Source organism: Balaenoptera borealis (assembly GCF_965194805.1).
Source record: "Balaenoptera borealis genome assembly, chromosome: 1".
In the NCBI taxonomy this organism is placed as follows: Eukaryota; Metazoa; Chordata; class Mammalia; order Artiodactyla; family Balaenopteridae; genus Balaenoptera; species Balaenoptera borealis.
The window spans coordinates 150,690,938-150,711,411 of record NC_138860.1 but is presented as its reverse complement, the minus strand read 5'-3'; the positions used below and the strand labels follow the sequence as shown (position 1 = coordinate 150,711,411).

Sequence of the window (20,474 nt, the reverse complement as noted above, 5' to 3'; positions counted from 1 at the left end):
AACCTAGAAAAACGGTACAGATGAACCGGTTTGCAGGGCAGAAATAAGAGACATAGATGTAGAGAACAAACGTATGGACACCAAGGGGAGAAAGTGGCAGGGCGGGGTGGTGGTGGTGGGATGAATTGGGAGATTAGGATTGACATATATATACTAATATGTATAAAATGGATAACTAATAAGAACCTGCTGTATAAAAAAATAAATAAAATAAAATTCAAAAATTCAAAAAAATGGTTAATGATTATAAAATTCACAGAATAAAATAAAAATTTATGAGTTTATCTTGATATAAATCAATAAATTGATAAAGGAATAAATCGGGGGAGAAGCAAAAAGTTTGCCCATACAGTAGGAAAGCAAATAAAAAAATGTATTAGGAATGATAATGATGGAATTAGAAATTTGGCAACTACTATACTAATAACTGTTTCAAGCAAGAATTATCAATGAATGTTAAAACTTGTGATCTCTCCACAAGATATTTATTAATTACAACGAGCAAAATGGTTACTGACACTGCATAAACCTGGCAGATACCACCTTAATTAATCAAGTGAACAAAACTGCTATCACCTATACAGGTGTCACATGTCTTCTGATGTGATGCATTGAGAAGGACACAACATCAATTCTGTAGTACTCCTGCCAAAAATGCATAACCTGAATCTAATCAAGAAGAGACATCAGACGTCTCAAATTGAGGGATATTTTACAAAATAAATGCCATAAAAATGGCAAGGTCATATGAAACAAAGACTGAGAAATGGTTCCCGATTAAAGAATATTAAAGAGATTTGACACTAATTATAATGTGTGATCCTGCACTGAATCCTGGGCCAGAAAAAAAAAGTGATTTTCTTTTTCTATAAAGAATATTAGTGGGACAACTGGCAAAATTTGAATAAGGTCATAGATTAAGTCACGGTACTGTATCAATATTAGTTTCTGAGTTTGATAATTGTACTGTGATATTTGTACTTTTTTTTTTTTGCCCCACCGTGGGGCATTTGGGATCTTAGTTCCCCAACCAGGGATCGGGCTGTGCGACCTGCATTGGGGGCGCAGAGTCTTAACCATTGGACCGCCAAGGAAGTCCTGGTATTTTTACTATTTTGAGGAAATATACTGAAAAATATTTAGGGATAAATGGATCAGAAAATAATTACAGTAGTTTCTTTAAATATCTATATTTATATCTACCTCTCTGTAGAGACAGAAGAAAGAGTGAGAATGAGAGCACGTGTGCACACAAGAAAGAGACAGAATAAAGCAAATGTGGTTAGATATGGGTGAAAGATATATGGGATTTTTTGTAGTATTTTTGCAACTTTTCTTTAAATATGAAATTATTTCAAAATAAAAAGTTTAAAAAAACCCATAAACATAACACTTTGTACTATTTCCTTATAAATATATTTATATATTTTACAAATATATAAAAACATAATTGGGATCATACAATGATCTTTTTCACTTAACACAATTTGATATTGAATCATGAGCAATATTCAATGTCTTTTAAAATTCTTTAAAAATGCAATTAATAGATGCACAATATTTCTTTGTGTGGAGGTACTGTAATTCATTTAAGGCTTTCCTTACATTTTTACGATATAAATCTATAGTAAAATATATAATAAACATCTTTTTGCACATATCTTTCTTCATATATTTGATTACTTCCTTATGCTCCATTCCTAAAATGGGAATTGTTTTGTTCCTTTTGAAATGACTCAAGTGACCTAACAAACTCCCAAACGTCCCCAATTTCCTTTTTAAGTTTGTATTGCTTTACTGACTTCTGGCTTGCTCTAGGGCTCTCCTGTTTGGTAACAGGTAACTGTGAATTTTGGGTTTGATTCCTGGCTATGATTGGTCAGAGGGGTGGAGGAGACCATAGCTGGCAGCAGCAGGCTGGGGTCAATTCTGGGCTGCAGGGCAATCGCCTGTTGAAGGGGCGTCTTACTCTTTTGTGGACCCTGGAAGTTAACAGGGAAGGCCTAAAAAGTAACTGAGCAGGTGGGATGCACTAGCCTGATGCACATCACGCTAAGCCACAGCTTTGCTCAGCTTAACATCCCCTGAGGTGTACTCTGTGCTGAGACTGGTTGTGGGCACACAGAGATGAATCAAACATTTACAGTCTGATAGGGGAGACATATAAGCAAACACATACTGACCGTGTAGTAATGAGTACTTATAAATTGGGAAGCACAAGGATTATTGGGAGCATGGAAGAGGTTTTGTGCTTTTTTTTTTTTTTAATTTATTTATTTTTTATTTATTTTTGTCTGTGTTGGGTCTTTGTTGCTGCGTGTGGGCTCTCTCTAGTTGGGGCGAGCGGGGGCTACTCTTTGCTGTGGTGCGCGAGCTTCTCACTGCGGTGGCCTCTCCTGTTGCAGAGCACAGCCTCCAGGTGTGCGGGCTTCAGTAGTTGTGGCTCACAGGCTCTAGAGAGCAGGCTCAGTAGTTGTGGCACACGGGCCCAGCTGCTCCGCGGCATGTGGGATCCTCCCGGACCAGGGCCCGAACCCGTGTCCCCTGCATTGGCAGGCGGATTCCCAACCACTGTGCCACTAGGGAAGCCCTTGTGCTTTCTTTTAAACCAACTTTTATACAGTATATACTCTTGTACACAAAGATAATATTCATTAGTTCCTCCTTCCTCCCTCCCTTCTTTCTTTTCATTCAGTGCATCTACAGAAGTGGAGTTGGAGAGAAGGAAAGAAATTCAATAAAAGCAAGAAGTAGAATTTATCAGGTTTAGTGACCAGTTGTCCAGGACAGAGACACAAGAGTTAAGGATGATTCCTATGCCATTCACCAAGCCAGAAAATGAGTATCATTTTGGTCTGAATTTTTTCTCCCAGCTATAATTGACAAATAAAAGGCCTGAATTTTAAAGAACAAATTTTAAGGAGCAAAGAAAATTTTTTGTTTTGGGTGCTACACTTTAAAATCATTTGAAGAAACCATTCTTAGAATACTGGCTTTCTAGTATGTATATGGTATAAAAGCAAAAGTAGGTTTACCAGGTTGGGAATAAGGAGATATTTTAGAGTCACTGAATAGTAGTGGAAATCAACGCAAAACTGAGGGCAGGGTAACCAAACCAATTGACAGCAGGTCAAGGTAGATTAAAATGAAAGAGATTTACAGTAGGGGAGAAGAGAACAGATGAAAGACATTTCAGAAGCAGAGAGCAGATTGGGTAGGAAGAGTCAAAACAACGGAATAAAATCGTGGATGAAAAGATTTAAAGTGGACTACTATAATCAGGGAAGTGGTAGTGATGATAAAGGCAGCCTCTTTGAGCAACATAATTTGAATAGAAGGAGGGAAAGCGTGAAGCGAGAGGAAACTGGTCCTGGGAACAAATGAATCATCTTCACGTAGTAGCTACACCCTGGGCAGCATGATTATTCATAAACAAGTGCAGATTTCCTGCGGTGATAGTGAACTAGGCTTGGAAAGCACAGTGCTGTTAGGTTGCCAAACTAATCTCAACTAAAGGGCCCATTTCTCTAGACTGAAATTTTTTTAGCAACAGTAACTTAGTCTTATAGTATTTTCTAAATATTGAAGAAAGGACTGTTAGGGCATCAGATGGGAGACTGAAGGAATCTCAGGGTCTACTTCCAGCTTTTCCTTACGTTGGATGCATTTCACATGTAGAATGGTGGTAGTATACTACTTAATTCATAGAGCTGTTGTGAGGATGAATCACAGTTTCCTTCTGAGCCCCAGTTTCTCTTGTTATAAAAAGGGGATAGTGACTTTTTTGCGATGTGACTCAGAAGTAGGTGGTGAAGGTACACGCAGGAAAGCTTTCATTGATTGGAAGAGAGCTGTTAGGTTATATTTTCTCTAAGGTGGCTGCTCAATTATTATTTGAAAATTCCCAGAGACCTTATATAACTTTCTCATTAAGATTTATTATTATTAGGACATAACCTAAGGTAAGGTGAAATTGCCTTATAATTCTTTTTTATACAGAAAACTATACTGGTTCTATGCTGATATCTGCCATGCAACAGAATATCATAGGATCCAGTATACTAGGCTGTATTATTCTTCAGTGGAGGGATGTTACATAAATCCATTGGTGAAATTTAAGGAGATTTTACCCAGACCAAGAATGATGACAAATGATGCACCCATCTTTCGATAGGAACACACACACACACACACACACACAGATTGAGAGAGAAAGAAAAAGATGAGAACAACCTTGAATCTAAGAAATACTGAGAGAGTGTTTTGGAACCAACGATAATAGGAACTAACATTTATTGAGTACCTTCCATGGGCCAGTTCCTTTACATAGATTATCTCCAATCTTCACAACAACCAGCAAGGTAGGCATCAGAAAACCAAGGTTCCGAAATATTATATAACTTGCCCAGGGTCATAAAGTTACACACCACAGAGCTGGAATTGGTTGTATCAGGATCTGTCTGCCACCAAAGTCCCTGCTCATTCTACTATACCACTTTGTGATAAAATAGTGTATAATATTTGGAAAAGTATGGGACCACAGGATTTGAAGAGTTTCTCTCTTTCCCTATTTTCCCTCTGACAGTCTTGTTTCTTTTGTTTTTGCTTCTGATGTTTCAGCCTAGAGTTTGAGTGGGATGGAATATGGGGTATCTGTAAACAGAACGATTCCACAGCCCCAGTTATATAACAATTTCCTTCCTTCAGAGCCTTACCTGGGATTCGGCAGGGGTTGGGGGTGGAAGAGTAGAGATGGGGGTGGGAGAGTGGGTTAGTTAGAAGAGATGGTTGTTCTTCTCTTACCTTTAAGTTATTTATGAATTTCAGGACAACTCGTTGGCTATTCTCTTCTCTTGCTCAGCATGTTATTATTATTATTATTTTTCTATTTTGGGGGAGGTTGGGGGTTAAGGGTTTGGTATCCATAGGATAAATTCCTCAAATGCTCTGCCACAAGATCCAAAAAAAATTAAGGTCAAAGACAATTCCTTCATCTGTTTCGGCAGAGGATTGGGGGAGGGGGGGGGAAGGCTGGTTCTGGGTCACTCTTCTTGCATCCAGACACCCTGAAAGGATTAGGAGGGATCCCCCTTGAATCATGAGAGATGAAAACGAGGCGATTCCCTCACACTCCTGCTCTCGAGTGAAGGTCCGAGTGACAGGAACGTTCACGTACCTTCTGGAGAGAAAGAAAAGGTGCAAAGGTGCTCAGGGCCTGAGGACTGGGGAGAGGGGAGGGAACCCACCAACGTCGGTGGGGACCGAGGGGCTTCCGGCTCCCGGGAGGCGTAGTCGGGAGCGGGCCGGGGGCCCGAGGGCCGCGCAAGGAACACGGGGCCCCGCCAACGCCAGGCCGCGCTCCCTCGCGTTCCCTGCAGCTCGTGCCCGGGCGGCCGCCGCAGTCCCCGCGCCGTAGCCGGGCGTGGGGTCCAGGGGGCGCTGTGGCCCAGCGGCGCCGGCGGCGGGAGCGGCCACGGCGACGCTGGAGGCTTCGCGGAGGATCCCCGCTTGCAGCACCTCGGTTGTCCCGCCGCAGCCTTGCGCCCCCGGCCCGGCTCAGCGGCGTTCCTGCGGGATCCGCGTGGCTGCGGCGGCCCGGGAGCCCGATGCGGCTCGGCGGGCGCTGGGCCTCAGGAGTAGCGGCAACCACAGCTCCTTCAGGAGTGGGAGGCTTCGCGGCGGCGCCTGGGGCCGGGCCGGTGCCCTCCGGAGGAGGCTGTCTGCTCAGGGACGACCCCCACGGCCATGCTGAGGCGGCGGCGGCCGCTGCTCGAGGTGAGTGTGGCGCGGCGCGGCGCGGTCCCGTGCTCGCTGGCCTTCGGCCGCCCGGGAAGGTCCTGGGTAAGCCCTCGGGCCGGGCGGACGGGGCGTCCTGCCGCTGCGGCCGCCTCCCCCACCCCGCGGCTAGGGGGGCCTCAGCCCTTCTTTCTCGCGTCCCCCGGGAGGCCGGAGGCGCGTGGGGGGCGACTAGGCCCCGCGTCGCCGGGAAGCCCTCGCCCCGGCCTGGGCTCCGGGGCGGCCGGGTGTGTGGAGCGGGGGACTGGCAGGGTCGTTGGCACCCTTCGGTTTGGCCCCGGCGCCGGGCCGAGCGCAGCCTCTTACCCTGGGCCCCGCACGTACATCCCGGAGGGAGGCAGAGATCGCCTGTTTGCGAACAGCCAGGGCTTTTCCGCGCCCCATGCTGAGTCCCGCAGAGTCCCGGGGGGAGGGGCGGGAGAGCAGGGAGAGAGAAAGAGCGCAGAAAGTGCGGGGCCCTGAAAGCCCTAGGAACTCCTGGAGTGTCATGCACCCACCTGACTGGGCTGAAAACAACCGTTTGCGTCTTATTTGAGGTGAAATTTCATCACCTACCGGTAACTCATCTTTGCCTTCTTCTGTTACATTTTGCTTCTAAGCGTGGTTTGCCTTGGAGAAAGCCCCCTCCCAGCTTTGCGATGTTAAGTTTCCTAGATAAATACAATTAGAACAATATCTTAAAAAAAAAAACAAAAAAACACCAAAGGTCTGGTCCCCCGCCCCGCCATGAGAGAGTGTAAATATTTTAATGCCTCAGTCCTCGTTACAGAATTGTCTTCCTAAATAGATCCATAGGATAGATGACAAGAGGATTTTAAAAAATCATGCTAATAACAGATACCTGATAGAAATAGGACATATTCTAAATTTTAGTAGTTAAGTGATTTGTTCTGGTATTAATTTAAAAAAAGTGATTACAGTTTGGTACCATAAGTCAGATATTTGGGTGTTTGTAGTTTATGATAAATGTGGTTCAGGTTATTCTTGTTTCCCATTATGTATGTGAAGGTTGTAGGATTAATAAATACTTATAAAACTTTTATAATCCTGAAAAAAAATGCGTATTGTAGAAAGTTCAGAAAGTACAGAGAGGTACTATGCCAACCCTCAGTAAATATTTAATAACGGGGGAAAAGTCACCCATAATCTCAGAACATTTTGATGGTCATTTAAAGTTTAAAATGGGCTTGTATTGTTGGTGATTAAATTATTATCTCTGTATTAGGTTCAAAGTTAACTGTTCCATTTTACTGTTGAACATCCAGTCATTTGTATAAGACCTATAAAAATGTTTTACTAAATTACATTGCAGTCATAGTTGAATTCATCAATTAAAACAGAATAACATGGGTAACTACCTAAAAGACCCCTGATTTACCTTCTGTGCAGCATGTGAAGCTCCAGGTCTAGGGAGGTTTTGTGTATTAAACGTTTTTTGGGGACCTGTCCTATTCGATGCCATAGCCTTGTATTGTTTTTGTAAGATTTTTGCTTAAATATTTATAACTAAAAAAATGGCTCCATTAAAAAATTTGGGGGAGGTAGATGAATTTAGGTTTAAAAAAATCTAATTCAGTTCTTAGTGTGTCCCTAAAGACTACCAACATTAGAATCAGCTAAGAGTGCTTATTAAAATATGCAGATTCCTGGCCACTTGAATCAGAATTTCTAGAAATGGTAGTGGCCCAAGGAGCTTCACTTTTATCAAGCTCCCCAGTTCTTAGTCCTACTAAAGTTTGAGAATCACTGGTAATAAGTTTAAAGTTAATTAACCTTGTCAAGCTGAGTGAAAGTATCTGTTTTCTAGCAAAGCTATAAATCTTAAGTGGCAATACAGTCATTTCTCATAGCGACAGATAATGGTGGTAATCTTAGAAAAATCATATTTCTAGGGACAGCTGATTCAACCAACAAACATTTCTAGGGACAGCTGATTCAACCAACGAACATTTATTGAGAGCCTTTTCTGGTAGCTGTGGTGTTACAGAAGGATACCTGACCACTTACCTTGGCTCTTAATCTTGGACTTCAATGGCATTGTCTGTAAAATGCAGATAGTTATCATACTTATCTTGCAAGGCTTTTAGGATAAATGCATCTGAAAAAGCTTTGTAATCTGTGAAAGATCTTTATAAAATTTTAGTTGTTAATATTAAGTACCAGGTACTGTCTTTGGTGTTTTGAGAAACACAAAAATGACCAAGGTCTGTGCTAGCAACTAGCTAATTGTGGAAGCAGGACATGTTTAATTAACTGTTTTTTAAAATAAATTTATTTATTTATTTTATTTATTTATTTTTGGCTGCATTGGGTCTTCGTTGCTGTGCGTGGCCTTTCTCTAGTTGTGGCGAGTGGGGGCTACTCTTCGTTGTGGTGCGCTGGCCTCTCATTGTCGTGACTTCTCTTGTTGTGGAGCATGGGCTCTAGCCGCACGGGCTTCAGTAGTTGTGGCACATAGGCTCAGTAGTTGTGGCTTGCGGGCTCTAGAGCACAGGCTCAGTAGTTGTGGTGCACGGGCTTAATTGCTCTGTGGCATGTGGGATCTTCCCGGACCAGGGCTCGAACCCGTGTCCGCATTGGCAGGCGGATTCTTAACCACTGCGCCACTAGGGAAGTCCTAATTAACTGTTATAAGGCAGAGTCAGATAAGTGTTGTAATTGAGTGGAACATGCTGGATCTCTATTTAAGGCTTCTATGTTTAATCCAGTAGCTTGCCCTTTAAGAATATTAATAATTTTTATGTATGGTCATTCCTTTTTCTTCTAATTCCTGATTCAGTGTTTTATTCCTTAAGGAGAAAATTGTATGTGCCTGGTGAGCAATAGTTTTATGTTAACTCCTTGAGAAAGACGGTGTGAGTGGAGATGATCCCATTTCTTCCTGTTACATTCCATTCAGTAAACTTTTATTTGGCACCTGTTATGTGCTGGCCGCAGACTAGTTGCAGGGCACAAAGCTTCTTTAAAAGATAACTGCTTGGATTTTAACTTAAATTCTCATGTTGCTAAAGGGATGGTGTGTGTGGTGTGTTTTGTGGTTGTTAATTGCATGATGTGGTGCAGAATATGGAGTCAGATGTGAGTACGAATCCTTACTGCAGTCTTACTGCACTCTTATAGCAATGTGACATTTAGATCCTGAGTTTCTTCTTATGTGCTATTGGATTAATGGTACCCCTCAGTAGTCAGGGCAGTAGAACAGGTTCCATGAGATAAAAGTAATCAAAAGCAATTAACTCAGTGTCTGTCACATAGAAGGTGCTCAATAAATGCTCAATTCCATTCCTCCTTTTGGAGAAAACAAAAACAAAAACCAGGCATTGGAATTTCTGTGTGACTTAAAACTTGGTAGCTTTAATTTTTTAGAGAATGAGTTTACTTTTGGAATTTTTTGAAATTTTTGATAGAAAACAATTTTGATCTTAACTATTACACATATTTTCCATTTCATTTTTAGCGAATAAGTTAGCTCTTCCCTGTGTCTAGCTAATAAATTAGCCATTCTCTGTGAAAATATATTTGTTACATTTTCAGAGTTTTATTCATTTTTCAATTATTCATTTTCAGTTTTACGTGATCTTTGATTTTACTTGTGTGTACCTGACTTGCATTATTTGGAACAACATTCTTAGTATATAATAATCAGTGAAAGATACATAGTTGCAGTTACCAAATAGAAATAGTTCATATACTTAGTTTTCAAAAAGCAGTATCAATTTATTAAACTTACATTATTTAAGAATTGAAGAATCTTCAAAACATAGACTTTTCCTTACATAACCGCAGTAGATTATAACTAGATTTTTATAACCTGTCAGATATGGGGTCCAGTCTTTTCTTATAACCTGTAAAACCCTGGACAAGTTTCTTACCCCCTTTAAGCCTCAATTTATTCTCCTATAAAACGAAGCTGATAATACCCATCTTATAGGATTATTGCGAGGATTAAATGATATAATGTGTAAGTCAGAGCTGTAATTCAGTCCCATGAGTCCTGGTAAATCAGTGTTACCCTTGAAGTGGAAACTATACTTCTTGTTTACTTCTGTTTGAAAGAGCTTGAAAGGTCATTATTTATGGAGTTTACTACCAAGAATATAAAATCAGTATGATCAATTTGTAAGTATTAAAGATTGCTAAATTAAGGAGAAACCAAGGTATCAGTATTAGTATTTTAATTGTGTAGTTAGTAGAATGTCTTCCACTTTATAATACTCCATAAGTTTTATTTAATAAAATAATTTAAATGTTATTTATAAAATATTTCCTGTTAAAAATTTTTCTTTTGAATTATTATAAATAGCCCATTCACAGAACTGAACTATTAGAAAAATTAAAACAGTATATACTGTTTTGTATTTATGAAGTACTTTTTGAGAGCCTTTAATAAAATAAGGTAAAGATGAGGAAATTTCTTTGGACACACTGAAATCAAGAAGAAGGCATTGAATTCATATTGGGCAAGGGAGGCTTAATGCATGTTGATGAGGCTGTTGAGGTGTTCAGGATTTTATATTACAGAACTCTTTGTAAAAATCCTAAACTTTTTTCTGTAAATTATCTTTTAGTTTAAATTCCTTACATTTGTTTATTTAAGCTTAAAAATGCTTTTGCGGCCCTAGCTTTTGACTATAATAGTTTCTTTAGTTGATAATTCTGTAGTGATTTATCATCTTTTCAACTTTTTGGTTGTTTATGATAATACATCCTCAAGGATATGTGACTTAATATCAATGATGGTAGTTCTGTTGCATTTTAAAAAATACAGAAGTAGTAAATTCATGCCTTAGATTAAAAAAATTGAACTTAAATGGAAATTTGTTAAAAATTCTTTATTCTTTTTTATTTTGGCTACGTTGGGTCTTCGTTGCTGCGCGCGGGCTTTCTCTAGTTGCTTTGAGCGGGAGCTACTCTTTGTTGCAGTGCACGGGCTTCTCATTACCGTAGCTTCTCTTTGTTGCAAAGCATGGGCTCTAGGTGCGCGGGCTTCGGTAGTTGCAGCACGTGGGCTTCAGTAGTTGTGGCCCTCGGGCTCTGGAGCGCAGGCTCAGTAGTTGTAGTGCATGGGCTTAGTTGCTCCATGGCATGTGGGATCTTGCCGTACCAGGGATTGAACCCATGTCCTCTGCATTGGCAGGCGGATTCTTAACCATGGCGCCACCAGGGAAGTCCCAAAATTCTTTATTCTTATATGTAATATAGTCCCCTATTGTTTGTTTCCATTCAGAGTATTAAAGCTTTTTCTATGAGGTTTTATAGGACATAGTTCACAGTCAGCAATAATGACTTGCTAATGTTTCTAAAGCTTTTTCAAACTAGTTAGGAAATTCTGCGGGGAACCATTATTTGAGTAAACAGAGTGCATTTGGGGCCTTCATTCTACATACAGTGGATCAGCCACAGTGTTTTCCCATTTGATAATCATCACTTTTAGATCTTTTAATGCTGATTTTGAACTGAGTGGGCTGAAAGTTATACAAGATTGTATAACTGGTTTGTTACACAATCTTATAGTTGCTTTGGATGCCGTAATTTCTATATAAAGCTATAAAAAACAGCAGTTCTGGAGTCTTTTTGCTGGTATTAATGAAGAGGTAAGCATTTCTGTTTGTAACAGTTCTCTTCTAACCTCTCATGGTAGTTTATCTACCAGAATTTGTTTTATTAAAATGAAGAAAGAGTAAATCATATGTTATTATTATTTCAAAACACAACAGAGCCTATCTCAGAATTCTGTTTATTAAAATAAAGGATGAGTGGTATCAAAATTTTGTGAAAATATTCCGTCAGGGTTTATGTAATTTTTAATCTCCATTTTTCATTTTCAATTGAATGAGAGAAACAACCTCTAAAAAGTAATTGAAGTAAAACACTGCCAGTTTGAGAAAAAATTTAAAACTTCAGAATACATCATCTAGACCTTTTTGTAATTCTGGTGATGTAATAGCTGCCAAAGTTTTTTGTTTTTGTTGTTTTAAAAAATTAGTAGCTAAAGTAAATTATTTTTGAGATTGTTGTGAGGTCACTCTTGGAAATTTCTGCTCAATGGTTAAAAAACAAGATTAAGATTCTTTATTCTGGCACAGCCCTTCATGGTCTGGTTCCAACCTAATCCATGGGGTCTACTATTCATTGGCCAATGAGTGTTGTATCATATTATGCCTATAATAAACCTCTAGCTTGCCTGGGCGTTTTATAAAATGTGTGTGGCTAAAATGGGAAGTAAAATGTAAAATGTAGCTGCATGCCCCATTATCCAGTCCTCCCAAGATTCCAGGTTTACAACATTTTCCTTGATTTCTTTTGCCTTTTATTACTTATTTGTGTAATGTAAAAGTTTTGTCAACGGTGTGCTATCTTTCTGGTGGGTGTTTCATGTCTGTTATTTATAATTCTTAAAATGATCCTATAATACCCATGGTATCATGGATGTTTTACAGCTGAAGGAACTGAAGCTTGGAGAGTTTTATTGACTTTCCTAAGTCCATATCCATGATTCAAACCATATAACTCTGACAACAAACTCCACACTCTTTTTCATCATGTGAACTTCCCCATGTGTTCTGTATTTGTTTTATTATAAGATTTTCCATAGTGCTTTAGGAAGTATTCAAATTAGAAGAGCACAACTTTAGTTGATTTGCCTTTGAAGTATGCTATTGGCATGTAGCAAGTTATATTAAAAAATGATGTGTATGTGCATGTATTTGGGGAATTTCCGCTTTCATATACTTATTTTTGAAGTAGATAAATGCCTGCTTTGTGATTATTAGATAAGTATACTAACTGATCTCTGGACCTCATTTTTCTGATCTGAAAATGAGTGGTGGGCTAGATGTTAAGGCCCTTTCCACATTTAATATTCTATTCAATATTTCTAAAGAAGAGCTTAATGAAAAGATAGATGGCATGTGGACAGCTCTAGGCAATGGTGACTAAATGTCATTAATGAAGTAACAGCGTGGGGGGGCAGTGGGCTGTGGGTAGTGGCTAAGGAAGATAGGAGAATCAAGACCAAGGGATTGTAATTTACATAAAAGTTTTCCCTGTAATGAATAAAGAGAATATATTTCTGAATAAAAACACAAAAACTCTGGAAATTAGCTGGATGAATAGTTTGTGACTGAGGCCTTTTCCCTCTCTACCTGTTATTCCCTTTCTTCTGCCCTTTCTTGTGATGTGTTTTTATGTTTGTGAAAAATGCATATAGAGCTGTGTTATATGAAAATAACCAGATCACCAGTAGCACACTTGAAATAATTAAAGCTTTCATATTGCTCATAAAGTGAGAATTCAGTAATTAAAATGTGGACCCATTGTTGTAGATCTTAAGAGAATTTGTTGAGAAAGCAAAGGAGGGCATGTTTTGCATTCAAAAAGGATAAAATGCATTTTAGTGACAAAACTTTTATATAGCCTACCCACCATGGAGGTATTAGAGATGCTAATATTGACGTGTAGGTAATCAAGTGATGTTTTGACTGGTTGGAAAATTGTTACCCAGCTAGAAAATTGTCATACTTTTCCTTGTTAGCTTTTTCTGCAGTCCTTGGATCAGTGAATCTTGACTTGGCAAAGAAATCATCCTCAACCAGGAGCAAGGAAGTGTTCTTTAGTCAAATACAATACATTTGGGTTTTTTTAGCATACCAGATCCCTCAGGTAGAGATTTGTAACTGCACATTAGTATTTTAAAACTGAGGAGTAAAAGTAAAGAAATTTGTTTCACTTTATTTAGCAGTATATTACCCAGACTAATTGGCCGTGGAACCCTTTTTATCCACATAATAGTTAGTAGTACAGCTTTTACTGATCTAGGTCAACTTTTATCTGTTTTATAAAGCCTTACCCTCACAATATCCATGGCTATTTGAACCCTCCGGTGATCAGCCCTGATTACTTCCTGAAGGACTTCATTCTGTTGTCAGTTACTATTGATTATTAGAAAATTTCTTTTGTATTTAACCAAAGATCTGCTTTTCTTTAACATCTATCCTTTTGTTGTTTTCGTCTCTAAAATTATACAGAATAAATACTCTCATTTTAATATCTGAAGCTGACAAGATAATATCTTGTCTTCCCTGGCATAGTAATTAAAAGCTCAGACTTTGGAGTTAGACTGCCTGGGTTCAAATTTTAGTTTCACTGCTTTTGCCTTGTGATCTTGGGCAAGTTAATTAATATCTCTGTGCCTCAGTTTCCTCATCTGTAAAAAGGGAATAACAGTAGTACTTCAGTGGACTAAATGAGATGATCCATATAAAGAGTTAATTACAAAGTGTGTTGGTTTGGTCCTCTGGGAAGCATTGATATTTTTTTTTTGGCTGTGTTTGGTCTTCGTTGCTGCGCGAGGGCTTTCTCTACTTGCGGCGAGTGGGGGCCACTCCTCGTTGCAGTGCACGGGCTTCTCATTGCGGTGTCCTCTCTTGTTGCGGAGCGTGGGCTCTAGCCGCGCGGACTTCAGTAGTTGTGGCGTGTGGGCTTAGTTGCTCCGCGCCATGTGGGATCTTCCCGGACCAGGGCTCTGAACCTGGCTCCCTTGCATTGGCAGGCAGATTCTCAACCACTGTGCCACCAGGGAAGTCCCCCCTGGGAAGCATTGAGTTGGAGTTACTAGTGCAAGGGATTTTTATGCGGGGTAGGTAATAGAATGCCTGTGAAGGGAAAGGGAGAAGCTGAACTGACCAAGGAGAACCTCAGTCTGTGATGCAGATCTGGAAAAAAAATTTTGGACAACCCAATAAGAAGCTCCAGAGCAAAAAACTGCCTGTTAGAGGAGTCCTGCATTAGGAAGAAATGGCCAGGTTCTAGAAAATCCACTGTGTTTAGTCACTGGCTAGGAGCTGCCCAAGGAGAGTGTGGACTCCCCTGGAAAGCTGAGATGAAGTCTTATATGCTGCAGCTGGAGGCTACTAGCTAACTGTATTCCTTGCACCTGAATGCAGGTTCTTTTTTGAAGGGAGATCCAAGTGATTGCCACAGTCCCTTTCTTACGCTGTGTGGATCTGTGTCTCTAAACATTTTCTGAGAGCAGCTCCTCCATTTCCATGGACCTCTCTTCCTAATGGGAAAGTTAAAAGTAGGATAGTGAGACAGGCTTCAGCCTCCATCTCTGTAGCTGGTCTCCAGGTCACAGTGGTTCTCTTTGTCTCCTCCACTATCCAGTCTGAATTCTTGCCATTAGCTGTCATTTCTGAAGTTCTTGGTGGTTTGTCTAGTGGTATGACCCAACCCTCATTTTTTATTTAAAATTTTATTTTTGGCTCCGTTGGGTCTTTGTTGCTGCATGTGGGCTTTCTCTAGTTGCTGTGAGCGGGGGGCTACTCTTTGCTGTGGTGACGGGCTTCTCATTGTGGTGGCTTCTCTTGCTGCGGAGCATGGGCTCTAGGCACGCGGGCTTCAGTAGTTGTGTCAGACGGGCTCTAGAGCACAGGCTCAGTAATTGTGGTGTCCGGGCTTAGTTGCTCCACGGCATGTGGGATTTTCCCGGACCAGGGCTCGAACCCATGTCCCCTGCATTGGCAGGCGGATTCTTAACCATTGCGCCACCAGGGAAGCCCCAGCCCTCATTTCTGAGGGGTCTGAGAACCATGCTCTTCTCAGGCTGGAGTGGTTGCATTTGTCTGTTCACAGTCACAATTGGGCAGGGGAGTATCAAGTGGTACCCAAATGGATCATCTGAATTCCAGATATACTCCTTGATCCCATTATGTAACAGCAGCCCTACTTCACCTGAGGATGAGGTTTAATTAGCCTCATTGTGGTGATTCTACTTCTTGTCTCCTGGTCGTGGGATACAGAGTCCCAAATTCCCAGGCTGCAGCTGTAATTTATATAGTTCATTATGATCCTTGATATGTCTCCTGGCAAAAGTGTGCCTAGAACCTTTAACTTTTTTTTTTTTAAACATCTTTATTGGAGTATAATTGCTTTACAATGTTGTGTTAGTTTCTGCTGTATAACAAAGAAAAGCAGCTATATGTATACGTATATCCCCATATCCCCTAGCCAGTTGGTCAGCTTGAGGCATAGTGCTGTATTGGGGGCTCAGTGTCGTTCATTGGTTGGATGTTCAGAGTTGACAGTAGCTTGTTTGGGCCTTGGTAAGTGGGCATCCATGCCTCCTTCTCTGCTTCCATCTTCATTTCTGTTACAGTGGCTTCTCTGTTCATGTTCCCATCATGCCAGTTCTGGGTGGCTAATGTCAGCTGTCTGAGTTACTTTGTCTATTTGGTTGTTCATTGTCTCTTCTGCATTGGATGCTTTCTGATGGGCATTAACACGTGAAAAAGATTTTCACACTTTATGCTCGCTCCTATATGTTCATTCATTTGCCTCCACTCATATCTTCTTGCATCCACTGTACAGTCTTTTCCCTTAAAGACCCCTAACCAGGTAGGTACTCAGTCCATTTGCCATTGCCCATGAGTCTGTATATATTCTCATCTCAGGCCACATTTCTTTCTACACAAAGTACATCACTTGAAGCTCCATCTTAGGGAGACTTTCCCTTTCCACTGTCACGGTCACCCCTAAGTGTGGCTGTAATGAACCTGTTGTTTTTTTTCAGCTTGCATTCACATACTGAGCTGACCTATTTATAAGCCAAGCTTTGGCTTTTATGTCCTCCTTAACTTGTTGTATAGGATCCTCCAAACAGCTATAGATGTGAGCTGAGGAAGGGTGCTGGCACAACTGTGGTGTCAGGGAAGTCTTGACTGCCTACTTACGTAGCTTACTTGTGCCCTTTGGTTCTGCTTGGGTTTGATTTTTGATGTACTATTTCCATCTCATAATGGATTGTTACTGAGCTCACTTGAGTTTATGACTTGGAGAGTCCTGTTGAGCCCAGTTCATTATGGGCAGTTCTGGACATATGGTGCCCAATGGTCAAGCGTTCTGTCTCTTCCAGAGCCCAGTAGCACAGCAGGAGTTGTTTTTCTAATAGCATGACTTTTCTACAGAACTCCAGGGGCCTGCCTGCATTGTAATTCTCCCACTTGGGCTTGCTATAAAGTCTGTACTGTGTCTTTCCCCACCATTTATACCTCCAATAGCATAGGAACTGCTTGCACTACAACCTGGACCTACTGCAGAGTTGTTTACTCCACTCAAAGCTGGCAGCCTTTCATATTACTCAGTACATGGGCCACAGCAGTGTATAGAATGTGTTGACTCTAGAATCTGAAGAAACCTAGCAGACCTTGTGCTTCCCTTTTTTTTTTTTTTTTTTTTAATAGTAAGGATAATACTAAGGATGCAAGATGCAGCAGTTTGTCTTTTGCTTTGGAGGGAGTGTGTTGGCATAACCTTAACCACTGGATTCCTAAAACTTCACTGAAATGGCAGATCCCTGAATATTCATAGTTTTTCTCCCATCCTTTGGAGCACATATATCCTTCAGCATGCTAGCCATCTCTTGATCATCTTGCACGATCAACATGATGTCATTGATTTACTAGATTAGTGTGCTATTCTGAGTTCAGATCTCTTCAGACTATCTTATGACAGAGTAGGACAATTAATATAGCCCTGAGGCAAAACTGAGTGTATACTGTTGTTTACTCCATGTGAAAGGAACTATTTCTGATTGGGATAGAAAAGAACTCATTTGCCAAATCAATGGCTGCATGCCATGTACCTGAGGCTATATATATCTGCTGTAGCAAACATATTACATCCAGCATGGTAGCTATGGTCATGGCTGCTACTTGGTTGAACTGTGGTAGTCTTCAGTCATTCTCTAGGATCCAGCTGGTTTCTACAGAGGACAGACTAGTGGATTAAACAAACATATGAAAGGGACCACTACCCCCACATCTTTGAGATCCTTAAGGGTGGCGCTAATCTCTGCCATTCCTCTTACCTCCACCCCCGACACGATATTTTTTTGATTTACTGTTTTGGCCAAGGAGTGGGGAGACATTTTTAGGTCTCATTTGGCCTTTCAATTGCTAAGTATGCCAATCCTGATTATGTATTCAGGGCCTGGGAAAATAAGTGCTGGGTAGGTCAGTGGACTGTGGACCTACCATAAGCTAGACTTTGGCCAGAACTCTATTTCTTACTTAGTTCCTATATTCCTTCCCCTGTAACTGGGCCATAATTATGTTCCACGTTTCTGGATATCAACATTAACTCAGCCTCTGTGACCAGTAGTTCTTCAGATGTCTGGGTATTTTCCTTTCCCCACTATACCTATATAGTTACCTGAGTAAATAGTCATACGTCCCTTTGGGGAAATATATATATATATATAAAAAATTTGTTGCAGGGTCCTTACTCCTGGGGACCCATCCATCTCTTTAAGTCCATCAGTCTGGATCTGAAAACTGGCTCAGGTCCAGGAATTAGGCAAGGGATAGTAGCTTTTTATTGAGGCAACTACTCTCAGTCTTGTGCTTATCTGTTCTTGCCTTGCTTTGATTGTGTATATATTAATAAGCAGCACTGTTGTTGATTGCCTGTCTATTTTGCTCTAATGACACCAAGTTCTGTTAGCTCCCTCCCCGGCTCCCAGTGGGTCAAGCTTTATTGGCTGTCTCCCACCTTGCAAGTCATGATGCTAGTGTGGTCCATTAGCTTCTGTTATTTTGTTTTTTTGTAATAAACTTATTTACTTTATTTTTGGCTGCATTGGGTCTTCATTGCTGCGTGCAGTCTTTCTCTAGTTGCTGAGAGCGGGGGCTACTCTTCGTTGCAGTGCACGGGCTTCTCATTGCGGTGGCTTCTCTTGTTGCAGAGCATGGGCTCCAGGCACGCGGGCTTCAGTAGTTGTGGCACACGGGCTTAGTAGTTGTGGCTCGTGGGCTCTAGAGCGCAGGCTCAGTAGTTGTGGCGCACGGGCTTAGTTGCTCCGCGGCATGTGGGATCTTCCCGGACCAGGGATTGAACCCATGTCCCCTGCATTGGCAGGCAGATTCTTAACTACTGCACCACCAGGGAAGTCCCTAGCTTCCGGTTTTAAGTGCTACCACCTGGCTGCTGTTGCTTCAGAGCCCCATCATTGCCATCATCAGTGAACCAATTTCTGTGACAGCCTCTACTATAGAGGAGAGCCACCACTTAAATTCTTAGTGATGCTAAGGTCTGTCTCACCAGTGTATTCCTGATGGCCTTGGTGTGTGGTGTGTCTAATCGGCCCTCTTATGGAACATAATTGTCTGGTGGGTCTTCTGACCTCACATAATATATCCACTCCAGCATTCCCCCTTTCCTGGGCCTTTAATCCCATTATCCATTCTCTGCCATAGTAATTTAGGCATTTCAACTTCATTCAGTGTGGGCTGTTTTTTCCAGGCTTCTGGAAGTCACCCTAGCAGTGAGTTACAAAACCGTAAGTCCTTGTCACAGTGGTAATCCCCATATTCTGAGACAGTGGCCTTCCACCTCCCAACCAAACTTTACCTTATTCAGTAATGTTTTGGCCTCCTTGATTAAGTACTCTCAAAATCCAGCACTGTGGGTATCCTCACTGATCCGGCTGGTATATGCTGGCTAATTCTTGCAGCAACTTTGGGGTGTTGTCTCTTTCCTCTCTTTTATCAGGCCCAAGATGTCCTTAACAGGATTAACATTAATTATTATCATGGAACCAGGAGTGGAGGTGGGGGGCAGATCTTGAGGGGAGCTCTTGTTGCCTTGCAGGTGAGAGACCTCTGAAGTGTATTCCTGCACAGCGGGAAGTGCCAACATCATCTCTGCAGACGCTGGGAGTGCAGAGGAGTCTGGAGAATCAAAATCTTTGGGGGCAACCATCTTAGTTGTCCCTACCCCATCTATCAGGCTTCCATGTTTTCCAAACCAGGACCCTGACCTTAGTATAACAAACCTGCCCTGACTGAGCATTCAGCCATCTTTGAAGCATTTCTGCCTTTAACTATCTTTTTCTGCTCTTTCACTGTAAGTGATAAGGACTTGTTTGTGAGCTACCCGAGAGCCCTCTGGCTTTCACACTTAGTTTCCAATTGTTAGCTGCCCTTTCTAGGGAGTCTGTACAACTAACAGCCAGCCATTCCATTGTTCTTATTTGTATTGTTCCCCTTACACTTTTCAGACATCACAGTCATTACACCACACGGCATGTTCCGCTTCGTTTTTTTTTTTAATTAATTAATTAATTAATTAATTAATTAATTATTGGCTGAGTTGAGTCTTTGTTGCTGCGCATGGGCTTTCTCTAGTTGCAGCGAGCGGGGGGCTACTCTTCGTTGCGGTGCATGGGCTTCTCATTGCTGTGGCTTCTCTTGTTGCAGAGCACGGGCTCTAAGCGTGCGGGCTTCAGTAGCTGTGGCTTGTGAGCTCTAGAGCGCAGACTCAGTAGTTGTGGCGAACGGGCTTAGTTGCTCCACGACATGTGGGATCTTCCCGGACCAGGGCTCGAACCCGTGTCCCCTGCATTGGCAGGCGGATTCTTAACCACTGCGCCACCAGGGAAGCCCGCGTGTTCCTCTTTGGAAGCATTATCCCAAGAAAGTTTTAGCACTTTTCCCAAGAAGGTTTTAGCATTTGGGCTACCATCTTGTTGCCCGGGGCTGTCTGTGCCTCACATACCACCCAGGATGAGATCCTATTGCCGGTGGGACAGTAAGTGATCTAGTTTCCAAACCCCATTCTTACTTTCTGCTTTCTCAGTCCATTTCTGGTACCCCCTGTGCCAATTTGAGTTCTTCTGGAAG

General features: G+C 41.5%; 1 protein-coding gene and 1 pseudogene across 7 annotated transcripts in view; one reads left to right on the top strand and one right to left on the bottom strand.

Moving 5' to 3' along the window:
- LOC309617922 (ski-like protein pseudogene) overlaps window positions 1–4,839 on the bottom strand; it is a 52,004-nt pseudogene extending 47,165 nt beyond the window's left edge. The window contains exon 1 of the transcript XR_014249760.1: window positions 4,804–4,839. The product of XR_014249760.1 is annotated as a ski-like protein pseudogene (transcript). The remainder of the gene's footprint in view (window positions 1–4,803) is intronic.
- Window positions 4,840–5,638: 799 nt separating this feature from the next.
- ZFYVE9 (zinc finger FYVE-type containing 9) overlaps window positions 5,639–20,474 on the top strand; it is a 188,347-nt gene continuing 173,511 nt past the window's right edge. For 5 of the 6 annotated variants that reach the window (XM_082370184.1, XM_082370183.1, XM_082370182.1 and 2 more), the window contains exon 1: window positions 5,639–5,775. The gene's annotated coding sequence lies outside the window, so the exon portion shown is untranslated. The remainder of the gene's footprint in view (window positions 5,776–20,474) is intronic. The other variant, XM_082370181.1, reaches the window with a different exon arrangement.